Source organism: Neopsephotus bourkii, unplaced genomic scaffold, assembly GCF_033783945.1.
Source record: "Neopsephotus bourkii isolate Nb327-2 ecotype Australia unplaced genomic scaffold, CSIRO-AGI_Nbou_v1 NB_873, whole genome shotgun sequence".
Taxonomy (NCBI): Eukaryota; Metazoa; Chordata; class Aves; order Psittaciformes; family Psittacidae; genus Neopsephotus; species Neopsephotus bourkii.
The window spans coordinates 3004141-3011346 of record NW_026901367.1 but is presented as its reverse complement, the minus strand read 5'-3'; the positions used below and the strand labels follow the sequence as shown (position 1 = coordinate 3011346).

The 7206-nt window shown below is 50.2% G+C and overlaps 1 long non-coding RNA gene across 1 annotated transcript; it reads left to right on the top strand.

The window, feature by feature from the left end:
- Positions 1-2685: 2685 nt before the first annotated feature.
- On the top strand, positions 2686-6756 carry LOC133214199 (uncharacterized). The gene is made up of 3 exons (XR_009726034.1): positions 2686-2868; positions 5429-5539; positions 6004-6756. It is a non-coding gene; the product is annotated as an uncharacterized LOC133214199 (long non-coding RNA).
- The last annotated feature ends 450 nt before the right edge of the window (positions 6757-7206 follow it).

The following is a 7206-nucleotide window of genomic DNA, read 5'->3' as shown; positions in this document are numbered from 1 at the left end:
AGTGGCTGTAGGTACCCGACGCATCCACACGCTTTTTGTTTGGAGGCGAGCAGCCTGTGTGGCAGGAAGAAAACATCTGAGATCGCTTTAAATGTCACTTGGAGCCAGGCCAGCAGCGTAGGCAAGGAAAAGCTGGTAGCTTGTTTTAATTTAATGGTGTTGAAGTGTTCTACTGCAATTAAGCATCTGAAAATTAAACAGAAACAGTCATTAAGTCTGGTGATACAAACCCACTAGACCAGAGAATATAAATTATTTCAAATGGTAAATGCCAAAGCAGTGTTTATGATAGGGATGTTTCCCCTTATTAGCCATTATCTGTTGGTTTAAATCAGAGGAACTTAATCCTGAGGAGATTAATCACTGCAGATGTTGAAGCCCGGAGCCCGGAGCAGGTCACTCGTTCTGCTGCAGGGTGCTAAAAGCCAGGGTGGGGGCTTGGGAGTGGGAAAGCAAATAGAGAAGAGCAGAGAAGGTGATGTCCGTGCCTCCCAGCCCCTCGGTCCGGCCCAACAGGCAGACCAGGGAATCCCTGCCTCCCCCTGCCTGAGCTGGCAGCTCGTTTTTTAACCTGCCCATGTTATTTGCTAGGGATAAGGCACCTTCTCCCTGCATGCTGGCTGGAGCAGCTTGTACACAGGTAGGGATGCAAAGCCATTGGGCTCCTGCAGGACTTGCATGTGCTCACTTAAATGCATCGTGTGCATGGGGGGGTGATGGCTTGGTCCAGGCTATTTCCCCAGGGGGGCTGTGGCACCTGCTAGGGCTTCCTGCAGTCCCCCAGGCAAAGCCAGGCTGCTTCAGAGGGAAGGTTTTGGGGAGAAACTGGAGTTTTTATGCTGGCAAGGAGTGACCTGAGATAGAATCACAGAACCCCAGCCTGGTTTGTGTTGAAGGGACCTTAAAGCTCCTCCAGCTCCAACCCCTGCCACAGGCAGGGACCCCTTCCACTGGAGAAGCTTGCTCCAAGCCCCTGTGTCCAACCTGGCCTTGAGCACTGCCAGGGATGGGGCAGCCACAGCTTCTCTGGGCACCCTGTGCCAGCGCCTCAGCACCCTCACAGGGAAGAGCTTCTGCCTAAGAGCTCAGCTCAGTCTCCCCTCGGGCAGGTTCAAGCCATTCCCCTTGGCCTGTCCCTACAGGCCCTTGTCCCAAGCCCCTCTCCAGGTTTACTGCTACCTGAGTGCTTCTTGGGAGCAGACAGAGGTGCTTTTCTCCCTGTGGTGGCAGTGATGAAAATCACCCCCTGAGCTTCATTCACAAGGGGAAGTGGTGGCCAAGAAGGGAAGAACAGGGCAACCTCACCTAAAACTGGCTGGGCTGCTGGCTAGAGCATGGGGCCACGCAAGCTGGTGGTGCTTACCCCAAAAGCTCTGGCAAACGGAAGCCCTGCCTTTGTGAAAGAGCTTTTCCCCTGTTGCTGGCTGGATAATGCAGGCTGACAACCTGGACCCGTAAAACTTCCAACGTGTGCTATTCCTGAAGTATTCCTTTTACAAGCCTCAGCTTCTCTCTGCTGTGAGCACGAACCAAGCTCCGGTTCAGGTAAGCACATAAATGCTTGTTTAAATTCCTCATCTTTCAGCAGAAGCATACGCTTACATCTAATGGCCTTTGGTGAGACTTAAGCCTGGCTTTAAAGTTAAGCATGTGTTTTAAGTGCATTCCTGAATCAGGGCTCTGAGATCCATTGACGTGAACAGAAAGATTCCCCATTGGCTTTAGTGGGATTTTTCTTGCTTGAAATGGAGTCCAGATCTCATGAAATAAATACCCATGTCTTTGTAGATGTGGAACCACATGGAGACTTATGAATACTTGTTCCCAGAAAAGGATCCAGCTTATTCATATGCCTACATCATGTGTATTAAATTCTCCTGACATCTACCACAATTCTAGCATATAAATGGGAAACAGAATAGATACTGTGCCCTGAAAGCACTCAGCTATTGATGGCTTTGAATTCATAGCAGGAAGCATTGTTTGTGTGCAGCCTTTACAAACTGTACTTCCATTTCCCTTTAACATTGTTTCGTTCACATTTTATCCAGATTACTGGCCTGGCTTTCCACGAGGATCAAGCTCGCTTGGTCCTGGTCTGAAGGAGAACGTCAGGGTGTGGAGGAGAGGGAAGGATTTGGCACTCGAGGCACATCATAGGGACTGGGGCTGGCTTTGCCCATCCCAAGCCAGTGGCTGTTGGTCCCAGTGAGGCTGGAGCGCTGTTAAATCCCCCCTAAATCCTTTCTGGAGAAGGAGGAATGTGTAAAGACAGAGGGAGCGCAGAGGGAAATAAGGTCTGCACCAGACCTGCTGCTCAAATAAATCCTCACATGCAGAGCAGAGCTGTTCAGGTTGGATGCAGGAACAGCAAAGGGCTATATTGCTGTTGCTTCTGGCATTGCACGCGTCCAGCAGCACACAATAACTCAACCAACCTGCACGCTTTCCCTTCAGGAGCGGTGCTTGATTCAGAGGGGGAATTCCAGAAAGAACACGGTTTTTGTCTGCAGCCCCTGCTCCCCATCCCACCGATGGCAGCCAGAGATGCAGATGTTCCCATTCCAACACTCTCCGCTCCTTCCTGCCACTGCTTTTCCAGGCAAGCGAGCGGAAAGCAGCAGCAGCAGCATTGCTCAGCTGACATACACCATGTTCCATTTGTTCCTCAAACTCTTTAGGAGCTGATACCGCGGGCACGGGTTCAACAGGAGGAAGGAGCTGCCAGGTCCATGCAGGCTCCCTGGAAGATGCCGGCCTTCCTGCATGATGAAGTTGCTGCAAGGGCCCATCGGCTCCTGGTTGGGTCTGCTTTCACCTCCCAGCTCCCCCCTGCCTGCTGATGCTCATAGGATCAGCCAAATTTAGGTAGGTTAAACCCAATGGCATGTTATCCAAAACAAAATCAGCTATTTTGGAGCTTTCTTGGGAGGGGACAGAGCAAGAAAAGGTCTTTTTATGCCTATTTCTGGGTGGAGGGGGCTGTGCACCACTTGTCTGACGTGCTGCGGCAACTCTAACACAGTATCTGATTTCAAATGACATCTGTGTCAGCTATAACCCAACACGTGCCTGTGCTAACAGGTCTGGTAGCTCTGGGCTCTGCCTGCAAGGATGGACCCCGAGGTGAGGAGGGGCTGGGAGGAGATGGGAAGCTTCAGGACATTGGAAATGGTTTGAAGTAGTGGCTGTGAAAGCACCATCGTGTTATTCAGCAGCTCTCCTGCTCCATCTGCCCCCACAGCTGCAGGCCAGCACCACCAGTATGTTCTTTATAAGAGCCTACTGCAAACGTCTGTGCCTCTTGTACAGGAAAAACCTGAGATGAAACAAGCTAGGAGGGGTTTTCCTCTCTTTCAAAGCAAACTAACAGAGCATCTCCCTTCAAACCCGAACCAGAGAGATCAGAATGTTTTGCCTTTTCCCTTAAATGAAAGCTTTCCCATCTGTAGGACTGGCATTTTCTTTTATCTGTCAAAGAAATACAGTCAGAAACCCATCTTTTGCACCTTAAAACATTTCTACTCAAACCCACAACCCTCCAAAACAAAAAAGACTCTAGAGAAAGTTTTCAATGAAAACAGTTTATAGGAACATAAATACCTATTTGTGGGGTTATTTTCATTGGGTTTGGCAGTCCTGTGTGTTCAGGGTGATGAGGGGAACTGAGCAATCACTGCCATTCCAATATAATCCATGTCCAAGCATGATCCCATTTGGTACCGATGCTGTGCAGCAGCAGTCGCTATCTATGGGTGCTTTAATTATTGGAGCAGGGCATAAAACCAGTATCAGACCCTGGCTTCACCAGGAAGGGTAGGAGAGTCTCTTACACAGACTCATCTTCAAGTATTGCTCTTCACCTGTTACGTTTGAAGTCCAAAGCATCATCGCCAGCCATGTCACAAGCTTCCCCTCTTTCCTGTGGCACAGGAAAAGGACCATGGTTGTGCCACCAGACCCATCTTTGGCCAAGGACCATGGATGCAGCATGCCATGAACGCTCCATCCCTGGCAGTGTTCAAGGCCAGGTTGGACAGAGCCTTGGGTGCCATGGTTTAGTGTGAGGTGTCCGTGCCCATGGCAGGGGGCTGGAACTGGATGATCTTAAGGTCTTTTCCAACCCTGACTGTTCTATGATTCTATGGCTCTCAGAGCAAAGGGGATGAGAGGACCTGAGGGTCCTTCCTCCCATTGCCTGCAGCTCATCCCTCTGGCCACGCCATGGTTTTGGTCCTGGAGCTACACAGAGAGCTCCTGGCTGAGATGAAGCCTTGAGAAAAGCCCTGCTTACCCCAAGAGCTTGGTACTCAGGTCATGGTGTGTTGCTGTGGCCAGGTGGAAGGGAAGAAGAGTGTGGGCAAACCAGCTCCAAGTGCTGGCAATGTTAAATTAGGGATATACCAAGCAAGTACGGGGGTGAACTGCAGGGTTTACCTGTTGCACCCATAGGAGGAGGGAAGGCTGTGCCTTCATGCAGTGCAGGCTGCTGCTTGCAGTGCCCACCCTTAGTCTTTGCTCAGTGTCCAGGGCAGTGAAAATCAGGTATTCCCCCCATCTTTAATTGCAAGGGGCTTGTGCAAGCAGCACTCTGCCAGCACGGGCAGGCAGGAATGAGCAGCATAGGGAGAGTCACTGGAGCTGTCCCTTGAGAGGTGATTCAGGGGCTAGAATGGACAAGGCATCTCTTCACAGTGCTGTAAATCCCACTTTATATCCCCCGTGCCACATACAGGAGAAATAAACAGAGCTTTGTGATGATTAGTCAGAATCTTTATGATGGTTATAACATTCTCTGCTTACCTCGCTCCTGCCTTGCTACCTCGGTGCGTTTTCATATTGCTACAAGTTTCTGCTGTGAAATGATCCCTGAAAAGAGTTTACCTGCCACTAAATGGCTCTGAACACTGTGAGATGCTTTGGTGCAACACCGTGAAGCACAGCTCTTGGCTCTCTGGGTCAACACGCCGAGCGCACACCTCACACCCCCATTAAGAGCTATGAAGTGTGGCACCAGGTCGTAAAGAGCTGCAGGAGACACGTTTTATTCACAGCTCAACGCTATAAAGTTTGACCTATTACATCCTTCACCACCTGTAACACCAAGTCAGGCATGGAGCAAAATGCATGAGGCAAGCTCCTTTCTTTTGCCAGGGCTGTCTCTGCAGCCAGGGGCGCAGGTGATGGGGAAAGTGGGAGCTAGGATTTCCCACTGGAATTGTCTTGGCTGGTTTGGGCATCCAGGAGGATGAGGCTTAGATGAGACCTTGTCTTCAGGTTCATGGACCTCAATGCTGTGTGAAAGGCAGGGCAGATTATTCCTCCGTAAGATCCTAACCAATTATTTATCCTATTTTAATCCCAGACCATTGGCTTTGGTCACCCTGATGTTCATCCCTTCCTTTCTCTCCCCATATTCCTTTCCCAGGACTCCTTACGGATGAGCGGATCCAGCCCCAAACTGATGGACAACCTCCTCCGAGAGCCTGGGGATGATGCGCCAGATGGATCCATGCCATAAAGCCCATTGGAATTAAGCGTGAGTAAAGATACCCAAGTCTCATCCAAAATATCTTCCACAAGGAGAAGATTCCCTGTTCTCTCCCGGGGCCACGTGCGCACCATCCAGCATGCAGCCGCTCTGCGTGCACGCGGTGCCAAGTGCAACAAGACGACCCGGTGCTGTTTCAGCCTACGCGATGTTTTTCCACCAGCACAACTTAACATCCCTTTCCCTTGCCAAGCGTGCGGCCTTCCCACTTCATTATGGTCATGAGAAAACCATTCCAGTAAGAAAACAAAGGAATAGGTTGAGCAGCCCTTCATCCCTTCTGTCTGCGAGCACGTGCGGCGCTTGTTTGCAAAGTTGGGCACGAGCTAATAGGCTGATCTTGCAAAGATTTACGCTCAGGCAAAGGCTTCCATATGGGCTTAGCGTTAAGCAGGACCTTAATCTATAGGAAAATATTTGGAAGGGGTTTTTATGTTTCTCTTTCACTGTAGGACCAATGAAATATTCACCATAGCAAATGGAGAGGCTGTTGCCGAGTCCTGAGGGCTTGGGGCAGGCAGCAGACAAGGACCTTATGTGAGTGCTTGTTGTTTCTCACAGCACCTACAGCTCCCACCAGTGCTGCAAGGACTGCCTGTTCTCAGCGCTGTGCTGGGTGAGCATTCTGAGTGGTCAAAGTCAAGGCTCCTCTCTCCAGGGACCCCCACTGCTGCAGTGAGGAGCGGGGATAGACCATCCCCATCCATCTGAACTGAATCTCAGCACTGATCCCAGCGTTCCATGAAGCCATTCCTGCGAGCCAGCTGTCTCCATACGCCTGGCAGATGTCTTGGAGCAGGACTGAGCCTTTGCAAGGCAGAGGCTTGGCTTCACCCCTTCCTTTGAGGCACAGCCAGAGCAGGCAGTCCCGTCCCGTCCCGCTGCCCGCTTCTCCCAACAGGCTCCCCTGCAGCGAGACCTCTACGTGCCGTTAGCGTTGAGACTCCTTCAATGCTCCTCTCATATTGCTTTGTGTTCTTACTGCTTCAATACTAGCGAGGCAAGGTGGTGACTGCACCTCCATAGCCGGTGGGAGATGGAAGGATCCAGACTGTAGCTAAAAAGCTCTCCCACTGCCTGCATGCGTCTCAGGGCGTGCAAAGAGATTTCAAATCCACACGCAGTGATTCACAAGTGGTCCGAGATGCTTTGCAGGCAGAACGGGAGAAGAAAATCGGGATGATGTGTGTAAAAAGAAAGGTAGTTTGTATGGCAATAATTACAAATAGTCTCTGTTGTCCTCACATCAGCAACGTTTTACACAAGAATTAGAGCGCATTAAGGATCCAGGATATCTTTTTCCCATTCAGAATCTGCGATGAAAAATGCAATCTTTAGGAAAAAAAACACCCCAAACTTAAAACTCTAGGATTTTTGCCTTTTTTTCCTCTCTCCACGAGGAATTACGGAGCTTTGCTTTCTGGCTTGCAGAGGGGTATATTTTATAGACCTAAATCGCTTTTGACAAACGAAACCGAGTTGTTGTTAATTACCCAACCTGTGGCCTTTACCAAACCGAAATAGATGCTTACACAAAGTGGCTCAGACAGCACATGCAGCTTTGAAGAATGATTTTTCTCCTGCGAGCCCAAAGCCTGTTCTCCAGCAAGCTGAAGCAGTTTCTTTCACGGCAGCGGGACTGTTCAACTCTGTAT